Source organism: Cryptomeria japonica, chromosome 7, assembly GCF_030272615.1.
Source record: "Cryptomeria japonica chromosome 7, Sugi_1.0, whole genome shotgun sequence".
Lineage (NCBI taxonomy): Eukaryota > Viridiplantae > Streptophyta > Pinopsida > Cupressales > Cupressaceae > Cryptomeria > Cryptomeria japonica.
Genome location: NC_081411.1, coordinates 448,856,598 through 448,877,846, shown reverse-complemented (window position 1 = coordinate 448,877,846; position 21,249 = coordinate 448,856,598). Strand labels below are relative to the sequence as shown.

The 21,249-nt window shown below is 38.1% G+C and overlaps 1 protein-coding gene across 3 annotated transcripts in view; it reads left to right on the top strand.

Annotated features, from left to right (window-relative positions):
- Nucleotides 1–21,249, top strand: part of LOC131030390 (calmodulin-binding protein 60 D) — a 115,540-nt gene that overhangs the window by 58,472 nt on the left and 35,819 nt on the right. The gene's annotated exons all lie outside the window — the stretch shown is intronic.

Here is a 21,249-nt window from a genome sequence, read left to right as displayed (position 1 = left end):
TGTGAAGGTGTAGGACCAACTGATGCATCTGCTGTACTAAACTGATTGTCTGCTGTTCTACCCTCAAAATGTGTATCAGCACCTTCATTTTGATTGTTTTCAGGAGTATTTCCAGCATTGTTACTTGCTGTCCCAACTTGCACACTAGTAGAAGCTGACTGATCAGCGCTTTCAGCCTCTCCATTCTGTATATCATTATCACAACTTTACAATTTCTAAGAAGTGTTAGCAATCTCATGAATTTTTACATTAGTGCTCTGAACTATCTTATGCAATCTCTTGTTAAAACATTTTATAAATTAAAACAAATGAAGGAAATAATAAAGTTGAGGAGAGAAATAAAATAAAATAAAAAGTAGAATATTTTATAAAAAATTGATGCATTATGTACTCCTAACCCTAACCCTAGAAACAAGAATTGGTTATAAAACTCCTTAAGTCAATCATTTTGTTATTTCAAGACACGTAGCAAGAGAGAGTTTGGAGAGTGCACGTTGGAGCAAGGTTGGAAACCGTACATTGGAATGAGAAGACCGTACGGTAGTAGTAATCTGAGTAGAAAAGGACCACTTGAGGAAGGAGCAATTCTGTACGATGGAAGGTGGAGAGGGAGCTCCATACGAGAGAATCAGGTTGTACAGTGGAAGGCAAGGCTTGTACGGTGGAGAAGAACATGAGAAAATCAGTCCGTACGCAGCAATGAATAGAAAAGAAGATTGTACAGTGTAAAATTTTTGTGTCGGCTGTTCGTGACAACTTTGCACAATAAGTGGCCTACGTATTTGGAGATTTCGTAGGACAAAGGAAGTAGAAGCCTGTATGGTAGATCAAAGGAGAGTTTGTATAGTAGAAACAAATCGTATGGTGGGAGCAGAGTTTGTACAACAGGAGCAGATTGGACAGTAGGGGCAATCATGTCGTACACTGTATGGACACAACCGTACTTTGAGGGAACAATCACGTTGTACTCTGTATAGACACAACCGTACGGTGAGGGGACAGGTCCGTACGAGGAGTAACCACAATCGTACAGTGAGGTGATAATATTGTATGCAAGCAGAGGGATACAAGCTATACCGTACAATAAAGAAGAAATCAAATGACTTGTAGACAGAGATTGGTACGGGAAACAATTTAATATGGTGAGGACAAGTGTGGGCAATCTGAGTCAGGCCAAGAAAGGAGATCGTTGTAATAATGGTTAGCATTTGGTATATAAAGGACAAAAGGCTTTCAATTCGAGCATTTCCAACATGGTCAACAACAATAAGAATAGAAAAAATTGGCCATGGGTGCAGAAGGATGAGTAGGTGACGGTAGAGAGATTGACGTTTGAGAGTATCACTGGCAAAGATTGTCGTATATGGTGGTAGGTAGCCGCCAAGGACCATCCGTTGAGAACTTCCACATGCAAAGCGGAAGTAGACAAGGCCATTAAAATGCCTGTCTTCAACTTGAGGGAGTTCGAACCTGTGCTATGGATGATGGTGGTAGGATATGACCGACACTCCAATCGGTCGGTGGTCGAGTTTCAGGGAAATAGAGTCACGATTTCTTATGAACCATGGGAATTTGCCAGTGTGTTTGGCACTCCTTCCAAAGGAGTGGAGGTAGCAAAATCGGCTAGCAAGATGAAGGAGGAAAAGCACATACTGCTACAGTTAGTGTGTTAGAGTGACCTCATGGACGAACAATGGAAGGTGTTGTGGAGCAACACAAATAGTCGAGGTGTGAAGAAAAGCTACATTGCCACAACCAAGTGGAGATGTATTTAGGACCTAATCAAAAGTAGGTTGATGGTTGCAAGTAGAGCTTCGGACATTGCAGGATGGATGATCCGCTTGATGAATGGCATTACATTGGGCACTGTCTATGATTGGGCATCTGTGCTTTCAGAGAGGATCAAGGAATTTTGGACTTTCGAGCATAAGACCTTCTACATGGGCCACCATGCCATCAGGTTGTTTCTATAGGTCGTGCGTACGCAAGTACCTTCAGATGGTTGGGGATGGTTCCAACCCCTTAGCAGAGTAGAACCCAATAAACCTTTGATGTTCTATTGGATGCATATGGATACACTTTTAGGGGAAGACTAGTTGAGGAAAAAGAGGCGGTTGGAATGGCAGGACTTGTAGGACGTGGAGCCAAGTGAAGAGGGTAGTGCAGAAGAGGAAGTGTGGGTGAAGAGGAAGAGGATATGATGGAAGTGGCATCGGTCGAGAGTGATAGTGAGGATAATTCTTTTTGAGTAGCCGTACATGGAGAAGAGAGGGGATTGCTGTAGTTGGAAGGTGAAGCTGTGGAGTTAGAGGACATATTGGCTGAGAGTGGAGATGATGTTGCCTAAGGGAGTGGGCAGACATGGAGGGGGACCGTACCAGAGAAAGTCCCTATGACACCTAGGGGCTGTGGGAGTCGTGTCATGTATGCACCTACGCAATTGTCCCCGACAACACATTTGATATCACCTGGTGCGACTGTTCTGAGAGTCACTACACCAGAGGGTTTAGAGGAGGACACCCCTGTTACCATTGTATGGGGGAGTAAACTTGTTCATACCAATGCCGTACGAGCCAGTGGAGTTACAGTGGCCAACGTACTAGTTTCCGTACCAGTGATTGGCATCGTACATGCATCTACTATACCTATTGCAACCCCTGCATTAGTTGCAGTATCGGTTGCACTTGTTGGGACTGTACTAGTACCAACGGTTACCGTACTAGTTGCATCTACTGAAACAATACTAGGCGAGCAACCAACAAACAAAAGATGTGGATGCCTCCTTAGACAGTTGGCTGGGCGTACTCGTTTTTGTACCACTGACTGGCATCGTACATGCATCTACCGTGCCTATTGCACCCCCTGCATCAGTTACAGTATCGGTTGCACCTGTTGGGACTGTACCCGTACCACCGGTCACCGTACTAGTTGCATCTATCGAAACAATACCAGGCGAGCGACCAACAAAAGATGTGGATGCCTCCTTGGATAGTTGACTAGGCAGATTTGTTGTGGCACCACAGGCAGTCCCACCTCACTCATCACGTACGGTTGAGGGTGGTCATGCTAGAGAGGACTTGCAACAAGGAGAGGGAGGGGTTGCCGCAGTGGTACATTCAGAGGCGGAGCAACATGGTAGTAAGGAGGATAGTCAGAAGGACAACACTATCATTAACATTGAGGATGAAAGCACCCAAGTAGGAGAAACGGGGATGATGGGTGCTGAGCCTGGTAGAAAGGAGGAAGACCATGAAGACGCAACATTCGGGTGTCAAAACCTGACCCACACGATGCACTTGGATCCATTTTTAGATTCTTGGTTGAGTTAGATGATTTGACTGGTGTTACTCGTGGGATTGCAGACCTAGGCATATAGGTGGATGTGGGCTCGGTATCTAGGGCGGGGAGACTCCTTGCCTTCATGAGGGGCGGGTGTGAGTTCGCATGGCACTTTACACAATGCAGCTGGCTAGCTTCAGAGACTGAGGAGATGGTGGGGAGTTGGCGACAGGTGCATGGCATGGAAGACTTGGGCCTATGTTGCAAGGCATGGAAAGCTCCTTCAGGGAGACTTTTTATCAGATGCTTAGGGCTAAGGCAGTGCGAGAGGCTGCCATGGAAGAGGTTGCGAGCGTAAAAAAGGAGTTGGCCCTTCAGGCCGAACTGATAGCAATAGAGTAGAAATTGTGAGCTGCCCTAGAGGTTGATGCATGGCAACAAAAGATGCTTTAAGCTGGGCAGAGTACTAGAGTGGGAGAGATGGAGGAGTGTCTGGCTGTGCTAATGAAATAGTTGGAGCAGAAGGAGAAGGACATGATGGATGCGGTTTATATGGTGAAAGACAACTCAGGAGCACCAACTTGTTGCCAAGTGAGACCTGTGGCTCCACATGGAGCAACAACAACATCTCCAATTGCAGCTTTCGACGTCCACTACTCCAGGGATGTCTTCTCACCCCTCCCAGTTCTTAGTAATGATGTAGTTGATAGCCCCATTTTGTCTTAGCCGTCTAGAAGATGACTTCTTTTTTTGTGGGGGGGGGGGTGGGGGGGTTGATTTAGTCGGCAAATATGTCACGTTAAATAATACTTTGTTATGTTTAGTTTTAAATAAATGTCAATGTAATGTTCCCATAGGGGTTAGTGGGTAGTTGCCGACGATTGGTCTCTCAGCCAACCGTCGAGTGGTATATATATGCCATATAGTATTGGGAACGAGATCACTATGGTATCCATTACAAGCTGGAAATAAAGATATATCATTTTGCTATATGTTGTTGTAAGTTTTATATGCTGTGTTGTTCATGTGCTGTTGGTAGTTAATGAACAAACCGTGTAGGCAGTAAACATTGACCTATGGCCAACATAGTAAGTTGTGAATTGTGATGTCCCCATCTTTGACCTAATAATGACAAGGAATAAAAACACTTATAGGTTAAACTGTGGGAGCCTTGAAACACATTCAAGTAGTTAGTAGTTAAGAAATAACAATTTGTACATAGTATTTAAGAAGTACACGTAGGTAGCCTTACATATTGTATGAATAAAGAATGAAGCATGAAGATTTAATGGAGGAAAATCTTCTTATTCATAAGACTTCACGATTTTCCTATCAAGCGTCCAAGTACAACATAGAGAATAAGATGTAGAAGTGAAGACAAGAATTCTCATAATGAAGGAATGGGGACGTTAAGAGCACACCACATATTGAGCCCACATCATGTCAAATATGATTACCCATCTTACATAGATCATGATCCTGAAATTAACTTCAGTAATCCAATATGATCAAAATAACCAACAATAAATACATAATCTGATATGTTCATAAGATGGTATCCCAACATCATCATCAAGACAACATGCAGGAAGTATGATGCATACTGAAGCTGTGAACATAATATTGATGTTACATAGAAACTCATGGAGATCTTTTATGTATCGTTATATATAAATCCATATCGATCATGTATGAAGATCATTTCTTATCTAACATCCATTATCACTGTAGTAAGCAAATATAAAGAGTATCGATTATCATCACTGTGTGACTCCGATCATATAAATAGAACTTCATCATATTTGGCCATCAATTATTATTGTGGGAAGGAATTTATCATATCTGAAGGTAATTCAAATTGGCTGCATCATATCGATAAGACAAATTGTCCTCATGAGGGAGGAAGGATTAATAGGTCAATGAACATATTTTTCATTAACAAATCCAACCAGCAACTAACTAATCAATTGGTTGATTAGTTATTCAAACAACGATTAATCATCGAGTTCAATCAGCAATCTAACTAGTTATTAGACAGCTATTAATTAAGAGGCACTAACAAGTTCTCTTCCTTTTCAAATTGAAACGTACAAATAGAAACAAAATACAAGTCTGTAGAAGCTTCTCATAAGGAAATCTTCAACACCAAGATCGTGAACTCCGAGCTCCAACATGAACCCATTGTCAACAAGAATTAGCTGCAAGTGCTAACCAGAACTCATTATCAACAAGAGTTAACTACCTTTTGACCTTATTGTAGCCTAAACTACTAACCCTTTAGCATGGAGGAATTCCTATGAGTTGTTTAACACAAACATACAACCCAACACATATTTACAAGGCCAAGATGCATATTGAAACTATACATTTCAAAGGTGGATGTGCATTATGAACCAATACATGGTTCTTCAAAATGGGGAGAGAGGTGAAGTACTTTTCCATGTAGGGAGCATGAAGATGAAGGATTTCAATATCAAATGACCAAGAAAATTACCACCCATAAATTTCCTTCACAAGGAAGAGTAACTCATAGCAATCATATATAAAAACATTTTCAATTTCCACTCAAGTTCATTTGTCACTTATTTCTCCAAAATCTTATCTCCAAATTAAGAAATCAAAATTAAGAACACATAACCATATTAGCAATCAAGAGCATAGACAACACACACAACTTATTCTATTTTCTTCACCATACCATGTGAAATAATACATATATAAAGGAAGGAGACTGTTGGAACCCTAAATTTTGGCAAAATTTAGGGTCTCCTAAATGAGATAATTTAGTGAACACCCTAAAAAATGCACCCATGAATCTTGATCCCAATGGGCAATTTGACCTTGCAATTATGTTTACTACCCATAAATAAGCATGATCATCCATATTGAGCTTCCCAGAATCAAATTTGATACCTCTGTCAAATAGCGAAATCTAGGCGCATACTAGTCCGAGTCACAAAACTATTACCAAGTAGCCACTTTTGAGAGTTAATAACTTGGTCCCTGTAAGTACTCATTCTTGTTCCCCTCAATTTTCTATATGAAAATGAACCCCTGAGTCAATTTTTAGAGACCTGTGACCTCATTTGCTGTTTTTCCCAGGTCAATTCCATTTGTGTTTTATTCATTTTATTACTTACACATTGCAAAATCTACCAAAGTGGCTTTCTGTTGAAATTATTATTTCACACTTGGATTACAATTAGACTGAACCAATTGATCCACATAATTGTTTGTATCACAATAAACCACAGCGCAAGGTTTTGGAACCCTACCAATCCATTTGATAATTTTCTTGAGCTTAAACCAAATACAATTTATGCATATCTGAAACTTGCACAAGGGTAAAATCGATTGTGGAGCCTGCTTTGAAAATTAATATTTTTCAGCTCAGAGTGAATCCCTCGGAGCCATCAGTTGTATTGTAATCTCGGGTTAAATGTTTACATGATTGCCAACTGTCACAACCTCATTATATGATTGGGTCAATTTTCAGGATTGATTCCGAATGCAAAAAGTCAAGATCGGACATTATTACAAATAGTCAAAAATGCACAAATTGAATAGTGTTCAAAATTTGTAATCACGAACTCATTCCAAATTATTCCTGTCACCAATTCAAGTGGGTTTATTGGCGAAATACATCAGAACAAGATATGGAGTGTTAATTCAAGAAGAACGGTTTATTTGATCGTCAGATAAGGTTAGTATTGTTACAAGTTCATTAATGAAAGACATCTTCTTTATGAAAGTTGATAATTCAAATTAATATACTTGATATTATTGAAACCAAATGTTTATTATATGTGGGGATAAATGTGGCTCCCATAAGGGTAGAGCCCAACATATGGTTTTAAAATGGGATTGACTTTCATCTGTGCAAACCCATAATGGCTTGTTATTTGATTTCCAATAATAATATTTCAAATGGCCACATTATATGTTTGAAGAGAAATAACACTCAAGAAAAATCAAAATTTAAATCAATCAAAAATGATTTAAATTAATCATTATGGAGCATTATAAGAAATGATCTTATATATATAAACTATATATGTGATGGTATAACGAAAACCATTACGTTGGTTAATATGAGCCAAAGTGGTGGACCCCACAAAGAGAAGAGTTTGCTCAATTGCGTTATCGACGAAACAAGGCTAATCTACATAACAAAAAATAGCTTCTCCGAAAATGCAAAGTTATGCCGAAAAAATGCAGGAGCCCTATTTAGGGCATATGGCAGATGAGTATGCAGAAAAACTGGGAGACGTGCATGGAAGCACAAATAACTTCACAGAAGCCGAATACCACGACTTTCATTAATATCCTCTCAGCCATGCATAAGTAGGGAATGGTTGGCATCCACAAAACCAGGAGATCTATGTGAAGTTGGTGAAATTGACCCGGCCAATGAAGGCAACACGATATGTCTAGATTCAAGACATCAAGTTAATATGGTGGAATAGAAGATTTTTTTCAGGCATTAGAATAACAAGTGCCTTGCCAAAGATGCATACGAAGTAAAAAAGTTCAAAATGGCATATGAACAATTTGACGAGCCGTTTCCAAGAGATGTAATATCGTCGCATTACGTGATTCGAGGCTTGAGGATTGCAGATGATAAGCAAACATGAATGAATATTGTTTCTGAGATAACATTGTTGTTTTAAATATGTTGCTCCAGCAATGGCCACATTCTCAACGACACCGAAGAAAGCTTTGTCTAAATCTTCAGTGCACACCCATGGTATTGACACTTGCCCGCAGTAATAAAATTGGCAGCAGGCATACAAAATATGGAAGCACAGGAGCAGCATGTTAACAGTTTTACAAGCTGCCTTGAGTGTTGTTTATAATTAGGGCTAGCGGATTCCAATTGCCTCGGGCAACATTGGAATCCGCCCCCATCATATAGGGCCAAGCCCATTCCTCACGGCACTCACCTAAAAAGGCTTGCACGCTTCACTCAACTAAACACGCCTCCTTGATAGGGCTGACCCTATCCAATTAAATTAAAAGAAAATCAATAATTAATATGGTTTAAACTGTAAAGGAGGCCGACATGGTTGGGAAACAATATGTCTCCTATAAATGCAAGCATATGCCTCTCATTAGCACAATCAAGTCCTTCAAGCTGATGAAATTATATTCGGTGAAAAGCGAATTCCATACTAAAGCATTTGACAATAGCAACCTCTTCTAGTTAGCGACTGTAGACAGCGAACATCATAAGGTTGCAGCAGATCTCAAACAGAAGACAGCGAACTTCTTAAGATTGTAGCAGATCCCAAACAGCAGACAGCGAACTTCATCAGGTTGCTGCAGATCCTAAATAGGAGATAGCGAACTCAATCAAACAGCAGTAGTCTTCAAATTGAAGGCAGCGAACTTCTTAAGAGGCAGCAGTCCATCTCCAAAATATAGAAGACTTCATTAAAGGACTGTGATCAGATGAGAAGGACTGCAAACTGATTATCTCTCCCACATAGTGGCTGCAACTCCAAATAAGTGTGTAATGTTCAGTTGAATTCTAATCATAAATCAGATCTGAGGATCCTTTAGCTGGGTTTTTTCCTCCTAGGAGGTTTTCCCAGGGCAATTGTGCATTGTCTTTAGCATTTCATTTCCTTTATTATGCTTAAAGTCTGAAAAACAATAAATTGATTAACCTAATTCTAATTTTCTAAGTTTTATTCAATCTGAAAAATGCTAAAATTAACATGGTATCAGAGCTAATTGGTTAGATCAATCTTCAGTTTTAAAATTCAGTACACCTTTACTTTCAGTTTGCTGTAGCTTTTGCAAATCAGGTCAATGGGGCTGAAAGTTGAAGATAGGCTTGATGGGAATCTAAATTTTACTGCATGGAAAGTTCGAATCAAGTTGGCTCTTGAGGAAGAAGACCACCTTCAATTCATATAAGAAAAAGAGCTAACTGAGCCCTCAAATGCAACTAAGTTAAAACAATTCAAAAAGGATGCTGTCAAGGCCAGGAAGATTCTCATTGATTCAGTCAAAGACCACCTCGTCACCTCTATTGCCTCATTCACCACTGCAAGGGAAATGTTCAGTCATCTACAAGGTACATATGAAGTTAACAATCTTAGTAGGGCAATTACGTTAAAACAACTACTTAATATCAAAATGGCTAAAGAAGATTCTGTTATTTCCTACTTCATGAGAATTTCTGAATTAAAGAATCAGTTAGGTTTACATGGCCATAACATGGAAGACAAAGACCTTGTCATGATTGCCCTTAATGGCCTACCCTTCTCTTGGGAATCACTTATCCAAACCATAAGTGGCCGGTCTGAGCTACCTTCACTTGATCGTCTTAAGAATGATTGCATCCAAGAAGAGTCTCGCCTCATCACAAGAGGTCAATCCAAGAGCCCCCATGTAGATGAGCATCACATGCTTGCTGCCCAATGCAAGAAAAAGGGAAATTGGAAGCTACCTTATCCTAAAAGAAATAGGGAATCAAGACTTTTTAGTTCCCAACACCCTTGGAAGAAACCAAGAGATACTTCGCGTGTGCGATGTTTTAGATGTGACAAGTTCGGTCACTATGCTAAGGACTGCCAGTTTAACCCTAACCAAAATGAAGCTAACCTAAATGAAGTCTCAGAACAAAATGATGAGTTCTTATTCATTTCTGCCCTATCTAGCAGTGTTCCCTCAGATAGCAATACATGGTTGATTGACAGTGGTGCCTCCAGACATATCACAGGTTACTGTGACCACCTTTCAGGCCTTGTAGAAAAGGATACCAGTCTTCACGTGGTAATTGGTGATGATGCTCGTTATTCGGTAAGAGGTTCTGGCTCTACTTCTCTAAATTTAGATTCTGGTATTTCATTACATCTCAGTGATATATTGTTTTTTCCTGGAATTAAAAGAAATCTAATTTCCATTTCTGCTTTAGAAGATAAAGGTTATCAAATTGCATTTTCTGAAGGAAAAGTTCTTGCTTGGTCTAAGAAAGCTAGTTTCAAATTTGCTCGTATAATTGGTCATAGATATGATAGTCTTTATAAGCTTTCTACTAACCCTATTAAAGCCCTCATTAATGAGGTTCCGAAATCCTGTGAGCTATGGCATAGAAGACTTGGACATCTACATTATCAAGCTCTTCCATCCCTTGAAAGGTTAGTCAAAGGTATGCCTAAACTCAGTCAAGTTCATGATAACATTTGTAAAGGTTGTGCTATTGGTAAGAATGTTAAAAGTCCATAAAAGTGAAAATAGAGCTAAAGACAAACTAGAACTTGTTCACTCTGGTTTATGTGGTTCTATGTCTATAGCATCTCCTAGTGGATTTCTTTATTACGTGATCTTCATAGATGATTTCTCTAGGAAAACTTGGGTCTACTTCTTGAAATCTAAAGAATCTGATGAAGTTTTAAGTAAATTTAAGGAATTTAAAGCATTAACTGAAAACTCCTCTGGTAAAAGAATTAAATGTTTAAGATCTGACAATGGAGGTGAGTACACCTTCGGTAGCTTTCATGATTTTTGTGTTTGAGTCAAGAATTAAGAGGGAGTTTTGTGTTCCATACAATCCTCAACAAAATGGTGTCGCTGAAAGAAAGAATAGGACCATTGTGGAGGCTGCAAAGGCTATGATCCACGATCAAGTCTTACAGACTTTTCTATGGGCTGAGGCTTCTAGAACTGCAGTATATATCCAGAATAGATGTCCTCATCGCGCATTAAAGAACATGACCCCAGAAGAAGCTTTCACAGGATCAAACCAGACATTAGTCATCTCAGAATTTTTGGAAGTCTCGTCTATGTTCATGTACCTAAAGAAAACTGATCAAAGTTGGAACCCTCTGGAAAGAAAGGCATGCTTGTCCGATACAGTGAATCCTCCAAGGCATTCAGGATTTACATCCCAGGTCAAAGGTACATTGAGGTAAGTAGGGATGTTACATTTGAAGAAGATATTGCTTTTAAGAAATCAAAAGGCTATTGTGTTATTGATGAATCTAATGTTAATCAAAATACAAATTGTGATACTAACCCTGAGATTCAGAGGGAGCAAGTTGAACCTCCACCTCAAGATGATCATGATGATCCTCCTGAGCCCATGAATCCCATTGACATTCCTAGTGACATTATCGTCTCCAAAAAGAGGCCACTTTGGGTAAGAAACACCATTCAAGAAGCAGAAAGATTTGCTGCTCCAAGTGGCACCTTCCGTGAATCTAAGAGACCTCAAGGATTTTCCAACTACGTTTCTTTAATGTGTAATCTCATTGAAACTGAACCTCGCAATGTTGAAGAAGCTTTAAGTCATCATGCCTGGAAGCTTGCTATGGATGAAGAATATCAGTTAATAATCAAGAATGATGTATGGGACCTTGTGCCCAGACCTAAAGGTAAATATGTTGTTTCCTCTAAATGGTTATTTAAAATTAAACATAATGCTGATGGTAGTATTGAAAAATATAAGGCTAGATTTGTAGCACATGGTTTTTCCCAAAAGGAAGGCATAGACTATGAAGAAACATTTGCTTCTGTTGCTAGATATACCTCCATTAAAACGATCATTGCTATTGCTGCTGCTAAGGGCTGGAAACTACATCAGATGGATGTTAAGACTACTTTTCTCAATGGTGTCATTGAGGAAGAAGTCTATATTGAGCAACCTGAGGGATATGAGATCCAGGATAGATTAACCCACGTGTGCAGGTTAAAGAAAGCTCTTTATGGTCTTAAACAAGCTCCTCGTGCTTGGTATGAAAGAATTGATAAATATTTGCTAAGTCTAGGCTTTCGTAAAAATGATGTTGACCCTAACATTTACCTTAAAATTGCAAATGATGAAATGCTGATTCTAGTTCTTTATGTGGATGACTTATTTCTTACTGGTAAAAATGAACTTATTGTTGGATGCAAGAAAGATCTAGCTTCAGAATTTGAAATGAAAGATTTAGGTCTAATGCATTATTTTCTAGGTCTAGAAGTATGGCAAAGATCTAACGAAATCTTCCTAAGTCAAGGAAAATATACTATTGACATTCTAAAAATATTTAGGATGATGGATTGTAAACCAATGTCTACTCCTATGGAATCTAACTTAAAGAAGTTGAGTGCTTCTGCAGCTAACTCTGATTTTGCAGATCCATCTGAGTACTGACAGTTGATTGGATCACTGATGTATCTAGTTAATACTGGACCAGACATATGTTTTGCTGTGAATGCTCTCAGCCAGTTCATGAGCCTACCCAAGCATGTTCACCTTGTTGCTGCCAAGCATATCCTAAGATCTTTGCGAGTCACTATTGGTTTTGGGCTGAAGTATCTACTTAACACTCCAATAACCTTGGAAGGTTATTCTGATGCAGACTGGGCTGGAAGCGTCAAAGACAGGAAAAGCACCTCCGGTATTTGTTTTAGCTTGGGTTCTGCAGTGATCTCTTGGGCTTGCAGAAAACAATCCTCAGTGGCATTGAGTACTGCTGAAGCTGAGTATATTGCAGCAAGCGTAGCTTCCAGAGAAGCAGTATGGCTTTGTAAGCTTCTTGCTGGACTGTTTGGTCAGCCATGGGATCCTACCGTTATTCACTATGATAATATTAAAATGTCTAACAATCCAGTGTTTCATGACAGGTCAAAACATGTGGAAACTCATTTTCATTATGTTCGGGACATGGTACATAGGGGTGCCATACAGCTGAAGTATGTCAGCACTAATGAGCAGGTTGCAGATATCTACCAAGCCTCTATCCAAAGTGAAGTTTGTGTACTTCAGGGATAGACTTGGTATCGTGGAAAATGAATCTCCAATTGAGAGGGAGTCTCTAGTGCAATGATACTTTGTATTTTATAAATCCACCCTCTACGGGCAATGTAAGGTGGTAGTGTAAACTTCTCAGGGAGAAGTATAATTCTTAACCATCCTTTGTGGGCAATGTAAGATGGTGTTGTAAATGTTAACCACCCTCTGCGGGCAATGTAAGGTGGTATTGTAAACTTCTCAGGGAGAAGTGTAATTATTAACCATCCTCTGCGGGCAATGTAAAATGGTATTGTAAATGTTAACCACCCTCTGCGGGCAATGTAAGGTTGTATTGTAAACTTCTCAGGGAGAAGTATAATTATTAACCATCCTCTGCGGGCAATGTAAGATGGTATTGTAAAAGGAAGTGTAAATTGTTAAACCATCCTCTGTGGGCAATGTAAGATGGCATTGTAACCTATGACCATCCTCTGCGGGCAATGTAAGATGGTAGTAAAGGATCCTCTCCACCCTCTGTGAGCAATGCAAGGTGGATCCAGTCTATGCTTGTGTGCAAGCTGGAAGATTATGATTATGATTCTATTCCCTAATTAAGAGGGAGTGTTGTTTATAATTAGGGCTAGCGGATTCCAATTGCCTTGGGCAACATTGGAATCCGCCCCCTTCATATAGGGCCAAGCCCATTCCTCACGGCACTCACCTAAAAAGGCTTGCACGCTTCACTCAACTAAACACGCCTCCTTGATAGGGCCGACCCTATCCAATTAAATTAAAAGGAAATCAATAATTAATATGGTTTAAATTGTAAAGGAGGCTGACATGGTTGGGAAACAATATGTCTCCTATAAATGCAAGCATATGCCTCTCATTAGCACAATCAAGTCCTTCAATCTGATGAAATTATATTCGGTGAAAAGCGAATTCCATACTAAAGCATTTGACAATAGCAACCTCTTCTAGTTAGCGACTGTAGACAATGAACATCATAAGGTTGCAGCAGATCTCAAACAGCAGACAGCGAACTTCTTAAGATTGTAGCAGATCCCAAACAGCAGACAGCGAACTTCATCAGGTTGCTGCAGATCCTAAATAGGAGATAGCGAACTCAATCAAACAGCAGTAGTCTTCAAATTGAAGGCAGTGAACTTCTTAAGAGGCAGCAGTCCATCTCCAAAACATAGAAGACTTCATTAAAGGACTGTGATCAGATGAGAAGGACTGCAAACTGATTATCTCTCCCACATAGTGGCTGCAACTCCAGATAAGTGTGTAATGTTCAGTTGAATTCTAATCATTAATCAGATCTGAGGATCCTTTAGCTGGGTTTTTTCCTCCTAGGAGGTTTTCCCAGGGTAACTGTGCATTGTCTTTAGCATTTCATTTCCTTTATTATGCTTAAAGTCTGAAAAACAATAAATTGATTAACCTAATTCTAATTTTCTAAGTTTTATTCAATCTGAAAAATACTAAAATTAACATTGAGGAGGTATTATTTTACGGTGTGGCGTGATTACAGGATACGTACGAAATGGGCTTGTTGAAAATGAATAGAAGTTATCAAGCGAATGCAATTAGCAGGTGCAAAGCCATGATCCTCAAACCATGACCACCATTTTTGCACTAAATGTGAAAGCTTTGAAGCAGTTTATAAATATTCATTAAAGCGTTAAGTAGAAGAATTACGTCAAAGGTTGCAACCACACTGCAGAATATTCACTAAGCAAATTTAGAGAGAACACGATGGAAACTACTAAGCAAATGCAACCAGCAACATTCAAATTAAAGTTTACAGTCAACATTTTTTAAATTGGATTCAAATCTGTCCCAGAACTCTTTTAAATCACGTCCAAAATGTTTCAGGCCAATTTTGGGGTCATGCACAAGCCAAATACTGTTGTTTTTGTGCCCAAAAAGTTGCCAGCATGATCGTCTATGAGTTAGAAGCATTTTCAAGAGGATTTTGATCATTTTTGGAATGCCAGAAGGCTGGAAAATGACTCAAATATGTTAATCACGACCTGCACTATTGTACAACAGCTCAATGCACATTGCTAATGTCGGACAATGAATTAGTTCATCCAATTTCTTCTCATCCAAGTCACATAAACTTTGGGGCATTACGAAACTTAAACGTAGCACATGAAGTTTTTCCAGGCAAGAGGTGGGCAAGAATAAGAAGGGGGGTAATTGTTTTACCTAAAAGGTGAATAATTGAATGAAGATGAGGCTTAACTACAAGATGAAAGATTTTGGCAGAGAAGTTAAAAGGGTGAATGATATTATATGGTAAGTGTAGACATTTCATAAAAATTGATAGAGTGGGGAAATAACTTAACCTATTTGGCAGAGGATATTGATTAAACATATATATTACCAAGAGTGATATGTATATTGGGATTAATTTATCAAGGTAAAACATTTGATATGAATCTAAAAATATCGAGTAAAATATTGTTACCCAGTGTAAAGTGTTTTCCACAGATAAGGGGTACGAAAGAAGAATTATGTTCTCCTAGGTAAAGATGTCTTCTGGAATGTTTGGGAGAATTAACCTCAAAATTTGTGAGATGATTCAATGAGATTATGAAGGCCAACATCAAGTAAAAGCATTATTTTTAAGGAATCAAAAATGTGGCAAGTGAAATAAGTTCATAATTACAAGTGAAAGAATATGAGAGAAATATTTTACCAAAGGGTCTTGTTTCACTTATAAGAGTAAAATGCAAAGTGAAAGGGGATTTTATTCTTTCTTGTATTAGTCGACAAAAGAAATGGATGGTAGAAAGTTTTATTCATAGGTGAGGAATTTTTACATAAATGCCATATGAGTGAATATAAGAATGCAAATGTGAAGATGTTGGCCGAAGAGGAGTGATAGTCATTACCAAAGATTAATATATTATGAAATACTTTAGTCATAAAGTATTGTTTCACAAAAAAAAAATACAAATCAAAGATTGATTAAAGAAGTATCCAAATCTTGGAGCCAATTTCCGTAAAAAATACAAGCACGAGGATTGCCAGTTCAGGAAAAGTGTTATTATTTTGAAGTCTAAAGATTAAAGTGATTAAAATTAAATATTTTAATCATAGTTAATTAAATGTAGAGTTGCACTAAACAAAGTGAAGGGTCATAACCCTAAAAAGTGTGATGTACATGTGTGAAATCAAGACCGAAGAGATGGGGGGGATAAGAAATATAATAAAAACTCTGGATAATAGTGTACTATTTTGAACCTTTAATACAATCAGTTGTTTTCCTTCGCATATGTGCTGTGAGTTATTTCATTTTCTATAAGCATTTGTTTGTGATATTATCTCTGAGAAGATAAGGTTACTTGTATTCTTGCAGTGAAGTTTATGCTCTTATGTTATAAATCTGAATCAAAAGATCTAATAGTGAATTGTCATTGCTCCTTGTAGCTCTTTCTTGAATGGTCCCTTAAGGTTAGGGTTAAATTCATTCAGGCTGTCTATAACATAAACATCTGACAGATCTTTTTTGAGAAACAGTAATTGACAGATTTACCAAAGGGGTAAGTTTAAGAATTGTCTCATAAATCATACATTAAGTCCTAGAAGAATATAAAGACTCTGTAGCCCAAATAATAGGGAAGACACTGGTCATTTACAAATCACAATCTTTACCATATTAATTACCTTTACATTAAAGCAATAGGACTAGTTGAGTAGGACACATAAAACCAATTAGCAATAGTATACATACTTATAAATTTCAAGTACAAAGATCGAATAGCTTTCACAACAACAATCTTGAACTCATCTAAAACCCACCTATCCTAGAAACCTATGCCATTTTGAGATAGGGAAGAATTTAGATCAAGATACTCAATCTGCTATAAAAAGCATTAGTCATCGAAAGCCACTAGTGAATAGGTATACCCGCCTAGGTCTTGCAGAGCCTAAAGTGAGGGAGTTAGTAACCAAATAGGTTCACTCTATAAGTTGGCCAAGTCAAATTGGAGGGTTTGATCACAAGAGTTGACATTTCCTTAGAACTTATCCAATCTGTTGATTTGAGATCCAACAGAGTCTTCCTTAATTTTCTTCCATATAGTTCGGCTCACTCTAATTTAAAACAACTTGTAGCAAATAATAAAATTAGCACTAACAAATTTCATAACATTCCCCCCTTGTGCGAACAACCCTTGTAGCTCATGATCTTGATTCAAATGAAAGGTATCTTTCATCAACCTTTTATGGTTTTCACACAGGTTTACCACAAACCTGGACACGGATAGTAACACACTCATATGTTCACCTCATATGGTTTTCTTCGATCACTAATCATTTTGAGATCCATGAACTTTATACACTAGTGTTTTTGTACACTAGGAGGTTACATGAGAAAGTAACACATATAGGAATAGAAATAGCCACTATTGTTGATTGTTGCCACTTGGCTTCTAACAGCATAGGAAATTGTCATTGCTATTGGAAATGGAATATTGGTGTTATATTCACCCCCATGATGTGAAATGTTCAGTTATTAGAAGCATTGAAAATAGATGCATACACCACAAAACAAAACACCACCAAAGCTAATATGTGTCCCCGTTGTTGGTGATTAACGAGAGGACGTTGAGTATCCTCCTTCCTCCATTGCCTCTTGTCTCCAAGCTTAAATTTATTTAAAACACATACTCTTCATCACTATGACAAGATAGCTCTTCATCATTGGCATAGTCTTTATAGTCTATTTCTTTAGCTAAGAAAGGATGTTGATCTAGTTTATCATCTTGGAGAAACTATGTCCTCTTCTTACAATTCAAAAAATTACATGTCCTATTTCATTACAATCGAAGCATTTTATTTTTCCTTTTGAAGGAACATTGTTGGATTTATACTTTCCCTTTTTGGAAAGTGAACTTGCTTTGTTATGTACATATATGACTTCTTCGAATTTTGAGTGTTCATTATGGTCTAGTAGAATAGAGATTACTCCTTCAAGATTAATGTTTTTGTCGCTTAATATAAACCAAAGAAACGGGACTCGGACTCGGTAAGGCCGACTCGGACTTGGACTTGGCTAGACTCGGCAAAGTGAAAAACTCAAGAAATTTAAAGATATTTTGAAGATTTAAAACTTGTTTCATGCACCCTTTATTACATACACCTTAAAGACACAATAACATCATCAAACTTGGCTCATTTGATTACATACACAAGTATACATCAATCACATAAGCATAAACGCAAATTGTAGCTGAAGGAAATAACAAACATAGATATATAAATATTGTCAAATGTATACAATATTACAAAACTCATGGAATAAAAAATCCATGTCATCATATGATCATCATCAAATGTTCCATACAAATACCAAAGGTAAATACAACTACAAGCCTATGGCTCAGAGGAGTCTGCATCCCCCGACCCCGGCCCCTTGCGAAGGCGTCTAAGGTAGGTCTTGGATGATTCGGCAGCCATAGCCTCTCCCCGTGACACCTTGCCAACCTCACCAACATCAGGAATATCTGTGTCACTATCTGCCTTTGGCTCTCCTGTCTCTGCTCGTGCTCTCTGCTCCTCCTTTGCCATGGTTATAGCCTCAGCCTCTATATCTACCTGGTCGACTCAATCAGTGGACAATAAAGCAAAAGAAAACTTTTAAAAATGTGTTTTTTGAATGCCTTTTTTCATGCCCAGTTCTGACCAAGTTTGCAAGACGGGACTCGTGAGTTTGGGCGATTTTGGGGCAAAATCGCCGAGTTGGGCGAGTTTGCCCCCTGGACTCGGCCAAGTCCGAGTTTGCTGAACTCGTGGGGGGTGACTTGGACTCGGACTCGCCGAGTTTGGGCGATTCCAGGCGATTTCCGTTTCTCTGATATAAACACCATACTATACATATTCTTAGGAAAATTGTTAAAAAGTATTTCTTTGGCATCATCATCCTTTACTTTCTCATTAATGCCTACTGGCTGATTTAGGAGAGTGTGAAACTTACTTGTATGATCTACCATTTTTCTACCTTTATCCATCTTTAATCCATATAATTTCTACTTAAATGTCATCTTGGAACTTTCTGCTTCAGATCCAAAGAGCTTGTTTAATGAATCGCAAATCTCTTTTACAAACTTATTGAAATCCACATTGTGTAAGTATGCTATTGACAATTTGAGGCCAATAGTCCCCAACGCTTTTTCATTTTTGACAGTTCACTTGGCAAGTTTAGTACATCAGTTAGAGATATTGAGTTAGGTTTGACAACATCCCAAAGATTTTTCTTGATCAGGTGTAACTACTATATTTGCCAATTATGAAAGTCTTGACCTTCAAATTTCTCCATGAAACTTAATTTATCCATGACTACGGTGTGTTGAAGCTCTTGTTACCTAAGTATTGGACCTGACTTTTAGCTCCTTGAAAGTAGATTGCCAGTATACAAGTTTTAGCACTTGATAAGCTTTGGACAAATAGCCCTAAACCAGTGGGTGCATGTGACAACTCAGTTTTTAAAACTAAATTTTGATCCAAAATATACAGTTAGAAAGTGAAATTGCATATCAATCTAACCTTTATATTCTCCACAAATATTTTCCAGCTCTAATATTTTGTTAGCTTTTACACACTGCCCATAAATTCAACAAGATTCACAAGATCGTACGATGCTCATGGCTACAAGAAGAAAAGTTTATTCATGATAACCCCTTGGCTAGTTGAATAAATATAGTTTCAAAGATTTGAAAAGACTGGTGGACAGAAAGGCAATCCTCCCTGGCCAATTATTCTTTTAGGAAACAAATTCAGGTGATTTCACCCTTGGTTGGTTGCTCATTTGAAGATTTTGCAATCTAGCGAATAAAATTTGAAGGTTCAAAACAATGCACCTCTTTATATGTGGTAAACATTTGGCAAGAGTTTTGAAACTTGCCACCTTCACCCTTCTGGAATCTCCTTGGCAGCGTCTTCACATCAAACAGCAGATGGCTGCTTCGTAAAATGGTGCAATTCTTTTTATTAAAACTTGCTACCACTTAAAAGTCAGTGTCTTATTCACCATTTTTTTTGATCCACCTTTGCAAACTACAAACCTCCACTATCTTCTAGAACTCTTAATTGCTAGCTCTCCCATGATCTTCTCACTCTGATACCATACTAGCAATCAGGAACATATACAACACACAAAACTTATTCTATTTTCTTAACCATACCTAACTATTAGAAATAATACATATATAAATGAAGGAGTATCCCTTAATTTTCTTTTGTATGTTTGACTCACTATAAGTTTAGTGAGTTGTTAAAACAACTAGTAACAAATAACAAAATGAACAGTAACAAATTTCCAAACAAACCATGCCATAAATTTTCGTCCACAAATATAATCACTTATTCCTCAAACATCACAATGTTACATTTATTTTTTCAAGAAATGAAGATATTACAAAAAAGTTGGAAGAGTGTTCCATCCTAGTTCAGACCCAATTATTTACATGCAAAGTCCTTCAACTGGAGGGAGGGCCATGGCAATGGAATAAACACAATAGAAAAAAATGATCACATGCACACCGTTGATGTGTTTTTTATGCACTTCATACATAGAATAAAATACCAAGTATTTTATCCTCTCTTGAACAAAATCCTCTCGAATGTTGAACTATCTAATAATATGAGGTGACTCCAAGGTTTCTATTGTTAGTTCTTGACATGTGGATAACTCAATGGTTTGATGTGATATTACTGGAATCACAAGGGGGACTTACGTTGAACATAAATGTTGTTGGAACATGAAGACTTACTTAACTTAGAAAACAAATAGCTAAAAGAAATTAAGGGTTGAGAAAGCTAATCTAATCCTAAGAATGTAGGAACTAATTGTTGATTAGGTGTGACCAAACCAAGCTTTGTTTCACCATCAAGGAACAACTAGACAAAACTGGTGCAATCTCCTAAGGATAAACGAATGATTTTCATATACCAATGCACATCAGCCACACAGACAATGAGCATGAAGTAATAGAAGTTAAGCTTTCACACAAGTTCAATCGACTACGCACTACAATTTGCAGTCAACATATTACAAGTAGTAAACATTAGGTACACAATTCATCAACAATGATATCTTCCATTCATCTAACCAACTTTAAAGCAAATGAGAAGTAGAGACCATGCAACATGTTGAATTAACATAGAGAATTCACCATAACTTCTATGAAAAAAATGTCTCTTACAACAAGATCTTGGCAACAATCTTT